This window comes from Coregonus clupeaformis, chromosome 16 (assembly GCF_020615455.1).
Source record: "Coregonus clupeaformis isolate EN_2021a chromosome 16, ASM2061545v1, whole genome shotgun sequence".
Lineage (NCBI taxonomy): Eukaryota > Metazoa > Chordata > Actinopteri > Salmoniformes > Salmonidae > Coregonus > Coregonus clupeaformis.
Genome location: NC_059207.1, coordinates 52,514,273 through 52,527,788, shown reverse-complemented (window position 1 = coordinate 52,527,788; position 13,516 = coordinate 52,514,273). Strand labels below are relative to the sequence as shown.

General features: G+C 45.3%; 1 pseudogene; it reads right to left on the bottom strand.

Annotated features, from left to right (window-relative positions):
- Positions 1-331: 331 nt before the first annotated feature.
- On the bottom strand, positions 332-6,829 carry LOC121584302 (annotated as a pseudogene).
- Positions 6,830-13,516: the final 6,687 nt, after the last annotated feature.

The window sequence follows — 13,516 nt, the reverse complement described above, 5'->3', positions numbered from 1 at the left end:
AAGTATTGCATACTTTGTTTACTCGCATTAACAATGTGAGAGAAAAAAAGTTTTCAGCTTAGCATGACAAAGTGCTGAGTGGATAGTGCAAATTACATACTGATCATTTGACAATTAGTGTAGAACAAACAACAAATTATATCCAAAAGTTTTAACATATTCATCATCAATTACATCTTCTCATGAATTAATTCACTGTATTTATTTTGTTAATAGTTGGTATACCCATTAGAGAGCCACGGATATGCTCTAGTAATAAATAAACATAAACAACACCTGCATACTATTTATCTAGATAGAGTGAAAAAGTAGTGAAAGTGTAGTGATATCCCTACCAACCCTCCACCTCCACAATAAATTGCTTTTTGACTTCAATCTTGCCACTGTTGACAATGACACACTCTGTATAGGGCAGGTTCCGGTCATTTGTGTCTTGGAGCTCGATGGTGTGAACCACAGACTGAAAAGAGAAGATTAGAATATGTACTAGTGACTAATCTTACCACTGTGTATATCCTGTGTGTGTACACGTGTGTGCGTGTGTATATGTGTGAGTGACAAATACTTTTTCAATGTCAGTGGCCAAAAAAATTATTCAAACTCTACCAACAAATTGTTTGCCTCCACTTACCATACCCTCTAGGATCTTTCCAAACACCACATGCTTCCCGTCCAGCCTAGGAGCCCTGGCCGCAGTGATAAAGAACTAGGAGCCATTGGTGTCTGGGCCCGTGTTGGCCATACTGACCCAACCTCCTCTCAGGTGCTTCAGCTTGAAGTTCTCATCAGCAAATTGGTTGCGTTAATGCTTCTACCTGTGGCAACAAATGAGGAAACAGCATTTAGGGACTGTGTGGGGACGGATCAAGAGACTGGGACTAGAGACTATGTGCCCTGGTCAAAAGTAGTGCACTATATAGGGAATAGGGTGCCCTCTGGGATGGGCCCACTGAGAACTTTGGGGGAGTATACGTAACCACCTTCTCTGCTTTGTTGATGCACTATTCCCAACATTCAACATGAGATCAAATATATGAGACAGGTCAAACTCTAAGTGATCATCTTTCTTATCTCCAGCTGTGAAGTCACTGCCTTAGATCATGAAGTCCTTGATTACCCGATGAAACGTACTTCCTTTGTATCCTTTCTGCAAAAACAACGATTTGGGAAATTCAGATGATTGTATCGCCTATCCATTTGCAAATGTGCAAGAAATATGCAGGTGTGTTAGACTATAGGCTACTTTAGATGATGTGTTCAGTCTACTCTTCAAGAACAACGTCATGTCAACTCTTAAAGGGGAAGTTCAGGATTTTACAACTTGTGTAGAAACTGTAATCCATGGGCCAGGAGAAACTGTAATCAATGGGTTGTTTTTTCTTCTAAACAGCCATGATCATAGATCTATGATCTATGGATGGATAATTGGTATTCTGATGCTTTCCTCTCTTGTTCACTCACACCACAATAACAACTTTTACACAGACAGCGTACAGTGGCCTACCTCCCCTGTGGCAAGAGCCACAAAGTTATTCACAGTCAGTGGAACAACATCTTCAAACTGGCCAATCACAATCCTGCCAACCTCATGGCCTGCCACAGTGATGTCAAACAACACCTGGAATAGGGAAACAAACACAAAACACAGGAACTAATTCTATAGCTAAATAATATAATAGATTGAATGGAGTACAATGGAATATAATTACTTTATTTTTCACATGAACTTCAGTAATTGATTAATATACAGTAGAGTTCTATTGAAACGTAAAACAGAAGTGATCCTATTTCATTCTTGTGGTGATATCTTGAGTTGTGAACTGAAGAAAATGTCTCTACTTTCATAGGATACTAGTCCCTTTCGCGTAATGGTGGGATATTAAACTTTAAAGTATGCATACATACAGTAGGTCCACATTTTATTTATATAAACATTTGAATGGCTGAGCTATCTCATAAACATTAGCCTGAAAGGCTTTTTATAAAGTATATTTTCCTGTATAGTGCACGCCAGGGGAATGAGTGTAGCTTATTATTTATCATATCTAGGCTACAGTAGTCCTACTCCTTCCATTCCAAAGCCTAGCCTATTTGAATAAGTGCTACTATATGTATAACAAACATAGGTTATTTTGAGATCAATCTCCCGTGAACTAATCCTAGATCCTAGAATTGTATAAGATATGTCGATAAATGTACCAAGACGTTCAACGTTAAAATGGGATAAATGCAATGTGCTGTTATTGTGCTATATCCGTTATGAACATGTAGACTCTCGTAGACTCTCGTACCAGTATGTATTCAACACAGTAGCTGTTCATTCATGAAGGCTTCCATCAAATTCCCCCTTGAGGCAAGCTTGTGTTTGTGTATGCGCCGAAGTCGCATAAAATAACATGATCGCACGATGCTCTACTAACCGTTTCGGTCACTTTAGCTTAAACTCTTCCTCTGAACATAAGATGTTTTATAATAATAATAATATGCCATTTAGCAGACGCTTTTATCCAAAGCGACTTACAGTCATGCGTGCATAATTTTTTTTGTGTATGGGTGGTCCCGGGGATCGAACCCACTACCTTGGCGTTACAAGCGCCGTGCGTTTTCTAATGCAAGAGCCAAGAAAACGAAGGCGGCCAACATCATTTTCGGCACGACCTTGCAGAAATAAGGGGCCCGGAAAAAAAATCTCAGCTTGTCAAAGATGCTAGAAAAAGCTATTTTTACCATCCATCCTTCCTGCATCATAAACCCCACTCCAAATTGAGCAGTACTTAGTGGAGAGGTTGGCTTTATGTGCGTAGATCTACATGCATGCGTGCTCTTGGGTAGAGTCAGATTTTTTGGAGCAACATGCACCTTTTGTAACATGATACCCTCGCCGGTCCATGTGTTCCTAAACCTTCAAATAGCAACATACACAAGGGGGCGATAGCAGAGATTTTCTTGTTGTTGTCTTCCCATTTGTGGTAAAAGCAAAGAAGAATCACGTATAAAACATAATCACCACTGTTAGCTTATTTAAATGAAAACCAACTGCATATTTGAATAATAGCTACATGTAATGAAAGTTTAGGTTTGTTTTACATTATCTCGTGTGCCTGCCAGTTGGCTGTAGGCTACGCCACTAGCAGCTTGTTAGCTAGCTGGCTAAAAACAGCAAGCAAGCTGGCCTTTTAGCTTCCTACGTGTGAAATAATCAGATTTCAAATTAAATCATATGCCCTGGCAAAATTCTTTACTTGCCAGTATAACCTACAACATTATCCCAGTTTAATATGCTACTTGAATGTATCGCTCCCATATCAGCTAAAAATAGAATGCCATCATTTTGCTCACAGAGAAAAAACACATGGCTTGGGGCTGTTTTTAAGTAGTCAATCAGGTCGTTATTACAGTACTTCTAAACAAAATACCTTTTGGGGGAATTCTAATTAGGCTACAGTGTTGTTTGGTTTATTGTTTGAACAGTCGCTGAGATTATATATTTGGTTATCAATGGAAAATGTTACATTTACATTTTAGTCATTTAGTAGATTTACAGTAGTGAGTGCTTACATTTTTTATAGGCTGATTATTTAATGCCAAGCTAAACCAAGACAGCAATCTTGAAGTTGCAGTGATTTTGAAGTTGATTGGCTTCCCGCATAGCAATGTGAAATAATCAGATACGAAATTCCCTTACATTGATGACTTTTTGCAAATCCAATCAGTTTTCCATGTTGATTCAAGGTCCTCAAATATCATTTTTGGGTTGAAATGACGTGGAAACAACGTTGATTCAACACGTTTTTGCCCAGTGGGTATAGATCAGATCAAGGAATCAAGCAAGCTTCATTGCCTACACAACACTGCCCCACTGCTACGCAAGGAATGATATGGCGCGTTACAAATGTAATGTTGCACAGGAGTACATCGAATGTCTACAAGGAGCTGCCCGTTTTGTGACGAAAAACGACATTACGACCCTGCGCTACGCTCCGTAGAGTCCGTCTCAGTAGGGTATAAATAGCCCTAGAATGTAGCCAGCCCTACATACTTCAGCTCAGTGAGAAATGGCGGAGAGATAGATGCGCAGGAGCGAGCGCTCTACAATCCGACAGTGCATTCTGTGCAGTGGTAAATGTAAAGACACCTTCACAGAATATTACTCAAGTAAAAGTGAAATACTACTTGAGTAAAAGTCTAAAAGTATTTGGTTTTAAATATACTTAAGTATCAAAAGTAAATGTAATTGCTAAAATATACTTAAGCATAAAAAGTACAAGTAAAAGTATAAATCATTTCATATTCCTTCTATTAAGCAAACAAGACGGAATGATTTCTTGTATTCATTTTTTTTTACGGCTAGCCAGGGGCACACTCCAACACTCAGACATAATTTACAAACAAAGCATTTGTGTTTAGTGAGTCTGCCAGATTAGAGGCAGTAGGGAAACCAGGGATGTTCTCTTGATAAGTGCGTGAATTGGACCATTTTCCTGTCTTGCTAAGCATTCAAAATGTAACAAGTACTTTTGGGTGTCAGGGAAAATGTATAGAGTAAAAAGTACATTATTTTCTTTAGGAATGTGGTGGAGTAAAAGTAAAAGTTGTCAAAAATATAAATAGTAAAGTACAGATACCCTAAAAAACTACTTAAGTAGTACATTAAAGTATTTATACTTAAGTACTTTACATCATTGATTCTGTGTAATTTCGAGTTATAACAGCATTACAAACCCTAGCACATCATTTTACGATTTATAACGTGGAAGGCTATACTGGGCTTCAGCCATGGTCATTATCTCTAGGCTATGTATTACACATTCGTTAATTAGGCTATTGTTCATAGGCCTACCTGGTTATTAGGGCTAGGGATTTATTTTCATGGAACAACTTGAAGAGAGTTGTTTAGAGTTTTCAGTTTGTTGTGCTCTTGATGGAGTTTTCAGTTTGTCAATGCACTTGATTTCAATCTCTTCCTGTAGATTGAAGAATTTCAGCATGGAGTGGAGATTGCTTTTTTCAGTCTCTCCAGTGCTGCTTGTTGTTCTGGGTGCCACTGCCATGCCATGTCCTTCCTGAGGAAGATTCTGAGTGGCTTCGTCTGGGATATACTGGGTTAGGAAACATGTCATGCCCAGTAGCGTCTGTAGATATTTTCTGTCTTCTGGTGGGGGCATTTGTGTGATTGCTGTCAACTTGCTTTAACCCCATCTGTGCTGGTGATGTGCCCTATATACTTCACTTCACTTCACTCACTATGTACTGTATCTTGTCATCATTGAACTTCACATTCGGACGGATGGCTCTGTCCATCACCTGCTGTAGAATGCCGCTATGCTCTTCTCTGGTGGCTGCTGCAATTATCATGTCATCTGCAATTACATAGACATCATCAATGTCACCAAAATTCTTTGAGTTCATCTGCTGAAATACCTCGCTGGCACTTTTTATGCCATAGGGTAAGCGATTGAACTGGTACCTCCCCCATGGGGTATTGATTTGCCAATACCCATCCTTCTCATCTAGAATAGTGAAGACCTTCTTGCCTGCTAGTTTGCTGGTGTGGGTATGGAGAAGTGTTGGTGCTGTATGGACTTGTTCAGGTCCTTAGGGTCCAAGCATACCCTAAGAGAGCCATTCTTATTTTCAGTTATGACTAGACTGCTCACCCACGCTCTTGGTTTTGTTACTTTGCTGACCATACCCCTCTGCTCTTGGTTGTCCAATGTCTCTTTCAGCCTGTCAAGCACAGCATATGGGATTTTCCTACATCCATGAACAACAGGAGAGTCTTTGGAATCAATGTAGATGTGGTGCTGGCCTGGAAACTCACATAGTCCTTTGAACACAGATGCGTAGCGCTGGCTGAGCGTGGCGTGCAACTGTTTCAACTTTTCTGATGAGGTCAAGTTGAACACAGGCCTCTCTGCCTAGTAGTGGTGTGTCAGATGCGTCTGTAACATAGAACTGTAGCTTGTTTGTGCAGAGTGTGTTACAATGTCATTACACCCTTTGGTTTGATGCAGGTGCCTCCATAGGCTATGACTACAGTCTCAGTCTCTTTTACTTTGAATTGCTTGGTAGATTTTTCTGCTACCACTGTCTGTGATGTTAAACACCATTTTCTCCTTTAGCATTAGATCCTCAGTGTCTCTGAACTCACAGTTGCGTGCTCTCAGTCTCAGTTTGGTTATAAACGTGTCAATACCTGCCTGTTCATTGAGCTTGTGTTCCTAAAACTGATGTTTCTCAAAAACAGTATTCCTCCGTGGTGCACAGTATTTTTCAAACACTTGCTCACCTCTGCCATTTTCTTGTCCTGTGGATCAGCATATGGAATCTCCATCGTGTTGTAGATCTCCAGCGCATCCTCGCCGATGCAGTGTAGAAAAACGGCTATTTTCCACCGGCTTGTCGTTTAGCCTACTGGCAACATAGTACAGGTTCAGTCTTGTTCCCATTTCCGCCAATTTTCTGCAAGGTTTAAACCAGGGATTCCCAAACACATTTAGGTTTTTGCCCTAGCACTACACAGCTGATTCAAAGAATCAAAGCTTGATGATGAGTTGGTTATTGGAATCAGCTGTGTAGTGCTAGGGCAAAAACCAAAACATGCACCCAGGCGGGGCCCCAGGACCGAGTTTGGGAAACCCTGATACACGACTGCATTGCTGCTAATCCCAAACTCATATCAAAGTATGTTTGTTTCACTCACGTCCTTTAGCGTTGGTAGTCTGCTGGCGAAGTCCACGTTCTCACTCATGCAGCTAGCTACTGGAATTTTCTCCCTCCATGTTTGATTGAAGATAATGTCCGAATACATCCACTCTTCTGCCACCATGTCGTGCTCTTGATGGCACTGTAGAATTAACTTGTCAATAGAGACTGAATTACCATTTACTTTATACTTTTAATATCAAACCGAAGCATGGTAAAATAACAAAGTGCAAGCAGGCACACTTACATTTACATTTTAGTCATTTAGCAGACACTCTTATCCAGAGCGACTTACAGTTAGTGAATACATATCTTTTTATACTGGCCCCCCGTGGGAATCGAACCCACAACCCTGGCGTTACAAACGCCATGCTCTATCAACTGACCTACATCCCTGCCGGCCATTCCCTCCCCTACCCTGGACGACGCTGGGCCAATTGTGCGCCGCCCATGAGTCTCCCGGTCGCGGCCGGCTGCGACAGAGCCTGGATTCGAACCAGGATCTCTAGTGGCACAGTTAGCACTGTGATGCAGTGCCTTAGACCACTGCGCCACTCAGGAGCCTCGCTTCAAGGAACACAGCTCATTTGCATATCCACTTAACCTTCAATCTCAAGTGGGATACTGATTGGCTGTTAAACACAAGCAGAGATACTGGATACAATGATGAGATGCTTGTGTCTCCGCCCTAACAATGTGATTCATTGTCCACAGAGTGGAACAGCGGGCTGTCAAGCTCCCACCTATTCCTCTCTTTGGATTGGTGGATACATCTCTTTATTTGAATATTCTTTGAATATTCGATGAGGGATGTTGACGTCAACCACCTGCTTTCAATGGAGAGTGAGATGCTATGAGGCTGCCTCATGACTAAGCATAGACGTCTCAAATTTCAACAGGGACAACTCCAATATAACATTTTTTTTGTTTTATTTTGCCAGGATGTCACGTGCATCAAACTTATATCAGTAAACTCGTAACAACCTAAACATTATGAAATGTATATTAGTTCAAATAAGCCTCAAGTATCAAAATAGCAATTCATTTGTATCTTGACTAAATTCGACTCTCTCATTGCCCCCCATACAAAAACGAATCACTTAATGTGGACAGATTTTTGGTGGAGTAAATCCTCTCGCTTTTCCTAGTCCTCTCTGACACAAGGGAGTTATGGACTATCCTTAAAGGTGTATATCTCCATATACTACACAGTTAGTTAGCCTATCTAATAAACTGATCTCTTTAGTAGGCCAAATGTATGAAAAAATAAGGTCTGGGTAGCTATAGTTTAGTCTTGTCAACTCAGTTAGGTTGTGCATGTAGTTCACCTGTGTGTCCGTGTCACTGTCCATGGTCATGTGGTATGATCGGATTTATAACACCATACTGAGGGTCTACTATCTTATTTATGAACTTTGTTATTATGGATGGACACTGTCATCTGTCAGACTGCATAACCATAGGATTACAAGCCAACCTTCCTTGACTCAGCTGAGTTCAGCTATCCTTTCTCAACTGCTACTCAGGCTGGTGTTGGGATTGGGTTTACTTGTGTTGCCAGTCTGAAGTGACAGAGGACCATGAAGACAAAGAATATAAACAGTAGCTAGTCTAGGCCTACTTACTATGGCCAAATATGGATGAAAGGCAAATTAAGTCAGAGGAACATCTTTTGGCCTCAGGCAGGATTACTATGATAATAGTGATAGAAGAAGTCTTCACTAATGTCAATATCACAACTTTTGATATGCCCTGTTTAGAAATTATAAGGTCAAACAGGAGCACGAGACTTGTCTTGTAGGCCTACTTACCTTCTGAGTAACACTTGTAATATGTCTAAAAATGATGCCATTACTATATTACACTGTAACGGAAAACTGTAATTTATATGGTAGGGTCCTCCTGTGTCTGAACTAGGGTTGAATATGTTCTGGGTATTTTACACTGTCACACCCTGACCTTGAGAGCCCTGTTTTACTCTAGTTGGTTTGGTCAGGGTGTGAATTCTAGATGTTCTATTTCTATGTTGGCCGGGTGTGGTTCCCAATCAGAGGCAGCTGTCTATCGTTGTCTCTGATTGGGGATCATACTTAGGCAGCCATTTTACCTACCTTAGTTGTGGGATCTTGTTTCTGTTTTGGCTTGTGGTTGTGTAGCCTGTTGAACTTCACGTTCGTTTGTATTTTGTTGTTTATATTCAGTTAATAAAGGAATATGTCCGCATACCACGCTGCACCTTGGTCTGATCCGTCTATCAACGAGCGTGACAGAAGATCCCACCACCAACGGACCAAGCAGCGTGGCCAGGTGGAGCAGACATGCTGGACACAGGTGGGGAAGACATTCTGGACATGGGAGGAGATATTGGCCGGTAAGGGACCCTGGGCGAAGGAAGAAGCCCAGTCAGGAAAGGATCAACGGCGACATCGTAGTTCAAGACTGCGAAGGTAGCCCGAGAGGCAGCCCCAAGAAAATGTTTGGGGGGGGGGCACATGGGGTGGTTGGCGAAGCAGCAGGAGGCCCTGAAAGGGCTGATTGTGGAGGAGGAGGAGGCCGCTAGGATAGAGGCCCTCCAAGACCTGCAGCTCAGCACTCTAAGAGAGGAGACCACCACATTACGGGGGCTGATAGCTAAGAGGGAGCAGGAGATCTCCCTTCAGAGGGAGGCGCTGCAGGAGGCCCACAGGGAGAAGGAGTCAGTGGATGCACTGAGAGAGGAGCTGGCCAGGCAACAGGAGGAGCTGAGAGAGGAGTTAACCCTCCAGCAGCAGAGAGCACAGTCCTTAGAGCAGAGGCTGGCGGAGCCAGGTTTCAGAGTAGAGCCAACTCCCCGCACTCGCTTTAAGGAGCGTGGGACCATTCAGTGCTGTGATACGCACTGTGTCTCCAGTGCGCATTCACAGCCCAGTGCGCTTGGTGCCTGCGCCCCGCACTTGCCGGGCTAAAGTGAGCATCCAGCCAGGACGGGTTGTGCCTGCTCCTCGCACCAATCCAGTGGTGCGTGTCCCCAGCCCGGTACGGCCCATGCCTGCTCCTCGCACCAGTCCAGTGGTTTGTGTTTCCAGTCCAGTAAGGCCCGTGCCTGCTCCGGTTAGCTGCTCCACTCCAGTGCTGGAGCAGTCCGCTCCACCGGTGCCCAGTCCAGCACCGGTTATCTGCTCCCTACCAGAGCCGGGGCAGTCCTTTTTCTATTTCTATGTTGGCCGGGTGTGGTTCCCAATCAGAGGCAGCTGTCTATCGTTGTCTCTGATTGGGGTTCATACTTAGGCAGCCATTTTGCCTACCTTAGTTGTGGGATCTTGTTTCTGTTTTGGCTTGTGGTTGTGTAGCCTGTTGAACTTCACATTCGTTTGTATTTTGTTTATATTCAGTTAATAAAGGAACGCATACCACGTTGCACCTTGGTCTGATCCGTCTATCAACGAGCGTGACATACAAATATTCCATCCCGAGAATAAATCACTTTCTCCCGGGTAACCCGCCAAAATCAGAAGTGTCCTTCAAAAGCATTATAAAGCATATAAATAGGCCTATGTCTGGATTTGATTAGAGCTTTCATCTAAAATTCAAGCCTGATTCTCCCTGAGCCTGATGAGCCATACATTAAATACATTTTATGAGCACTACATTAAAGACATTTAATGAGCCCAAGCCCCAAAAAGAACAAATGATTGTGCTGTTATCTAATACATATATGATATGGGCTACTGCACATTACCCATAACAGGAAAACATAAAAGCCCATAGATGTAGCTAGCTGTATGCTCTCTTAGGTAAATAAATGAAACTAGCTCCAGTAGGCTAATCTTCTGAGTGTGAACTGTATTACTGTACTGTATTGTATTATACTGTATTATATGGACTGGAATTACGCACATCGTTCAAACCATGATAAAGCAGAAGAGAACATGCGATTCTGGTGCAGCACATGTGGCCTACAAAGTTCTACAAAGCCTCACCTGGAATGCTTTTCCAACAGTCTTGAAGGAGTTCCCACATATGCTGAGCACTAGTTGTTTGATGAGGTGATTTGGAAGGAGTCAGGCACAGGAGGGTAAATCACAGAATAACAGGATTTATTCTGAAGCACAAAGTTACGCAGTAATGCATCAGAACACTCAAGAGCGCAAAACAGGCGCACTGGAAAATACAAGGCACATGGGGAAATATCCCGGCGATACAAAATACACGGAGCTCCACCGAGCTACTCTATCCTCCACAATAAACAATCACACACAAAGACAAGGGGGCAGAGGGAACACTTATACAGCTACTGATGAGGGGTTATGAACCAGGTGTGTGTAATAAACAAGACAAAACTAATGGAATGATGAGATGAGGAGCGGCAGTGGCTAGAAGGCCGGTGACGAAGAACGCCGAAGACTGCCCGAACAAGGAGAAGAGTCAGCCTCGGAGGAAGTCATGACATTACCCCTCCCTTGACGCGCAGCTCCAGCAGCGCGCCGATACCGGCCTAGGGGAAGACCAGGAGGACGGGGAGCAGGGCGAGCCAGATGGCGACGGTGGAAATCCTGCAACAGGGAGGGATCGAGGATATCCCTCACCGGAACTCAGCACCGCTCCTCCGGACCGTACCCCTCCCATTCCACGAGGTACTGAAGGCCCCCCACCCGACGCTTCGAATCCAGGATGGAACCGACGGAGTACGCCGGGGCCCCCTCGATGTCCAGAGGGGGCAGAGGGACCTCCCGCACATCAGACTCCTGGAGCGGACCAACCACCACCAGCCTGAGAAGAGACACATGGAACGAGGGGTTCCATGTGTCTGGAGGGTAATCTGGAGGGAGTAGTAACCTATAAGTAACCTCGTTTATTCTCCTCAGGACTTTGAACGGTCCCACAAACCGTTGGCTCAGCTTCCGGCAGGGCAGGCGGAGGGGCAGATTCCGGGTCGAGAGCCAGACCTGATCACCCGGTACAAAGACCGGGGTCTCACTGCGGTGGCGGTCAGCGTTGGCCTTCTGGCGATGCACGGTGCATTGGAGGTGGACGTGAGCAGCGTTCCACGTCTCCTCCGCGCCCCCGAAACCAGTCATCCACCGCAGGAGCCTCGGTCTGGCTCTGATGCCACAGTGCCAGAACCAGCTGATAACCTAAAACACATTGAAATAGCGTTAGGTTAGTGGAGGAGTGGCGGAGAGAGTTCTGGGCATATTCGGCCCATGGCAAGAACACCGACCATTCCCCGGCCGGTCCTGGCAGTAGGACTGCAGGAACCTACCCACATCCTGATTCACCCGTTCCACCTGCCCATTAGACTCTGGGTGAAAACCAGAGGTCAGGCTGACCGAGACTCCCAGACGTTCCATGAATGCCTTCCAGACCCTGGATGTGAACTGGGGACCCCGGTCAGACACTTTGTCCTCTGGCACCCCGTAGTGCCGGAAGATGTGTAAACAGGGCCTCCGCAGTCTGCAGGGCTGTGGGGAGACCGGGCAGAGGAAGGAGGTGGCAGGCTTTGGAAAAGCGGTCCACAACGACCAGGATGGTGGTGTTACCTTGAGAGAGGGGAATATCAGTAAGGAAGTCAATACACAAGTGGAACCATGGCCGTTGTGGAACTGGTAAGGGCTGTAACTTATCCGCTGGGAGGTGCCTAGGTGCCTTACACTGGGCGCACACCGAGCAGGAGGAGACACACACCCTCACGTCCTTAGCCAAGCTGGGCCACCAGTACTTTCCTGTCAGGCAGCGCACAGTACAACCGATACCTGGGTGACCAGAGGAGGGGGACGTGTGTGCCCAATAGATCAGACGGTCACAGACAAGAGAAGGCACGTACTGCAGCCCAGCTGGACATTGAGGTGGAGATGGCTCTGTGCGTAACGCCTGCTCTATGTCCGCGTCCATTGTCCATACTACCGGCGCAACAATGCAGGAGGCCGGGAACATGGGGGTGTTGTCTATGGGCCTCTCCTCTGTGTCGTACAGCCGTGACAGTGCGTCTGCCTTCACGTTCTTCATTCCTGGGATGTAAGATAGAGTAAAATCAAACCGGGTGAAGAATAGGGCCCACCTGGCCTGGCGAGGGTTCAGCCTCCTCGCTGCCCGGATGTACTCCAGGTTACGGTGGTCCGTCCAGACGAGGAAAGGGTGTTTCACCCTCTCGAGCAAGTGCCTCCACACGGTCAGGGCTCGGACAACAGCCAACAGCTTCCGATCACCAATGTCGTAGTTCTGCTCCGGCGGGCTGAGCTTCTTGGAGAAGAAGGCACAGGGCGGAGCTTGGGTGGCGTGCCCGAGCATTGAGATAGGACAGCACCTATCACTACCTCGGACACATCCACCTCCACTACGAACGGTAGTGATGGATCGGGATGGGCCAGTACCGGGGCTGAGGTGAACAGAACCCTCAGGTTACTGAAGGCCCCGTCAGCCTAAGCAGACCAGCGGAGGCAGGATGGCCCACCCTTCAACAGGGATGTGATGGGAGCTGCGACCTTGCCAAAGCCCCGGGTAAACCTCAGATAGTTGTTGGCAAAGCCAATAAAGCGCTGCACCTCCTTAACCGTGGTTGGAGTCTGCCAATTACGCACGGCTGAAATGCGATCTCTCTCCATCTCCACACCTGAGGTGGTTATGCGGTATCCGAGGAAGGAGACGGACTGTTGGAAAAACAGACACTTTTCTGCCTTGGTATAAAGGTCATGTTCCAACAGTCAGGCCAGCACTTTGTGAACCAGGGACACATGCTCGGCGCGTAGAGGAATACACCAGAATGTCATCGATGTAGACCACTACACCGCGACCAAGCATGTCCCGAAACACCTAATTCACAAAGGACTGGAAG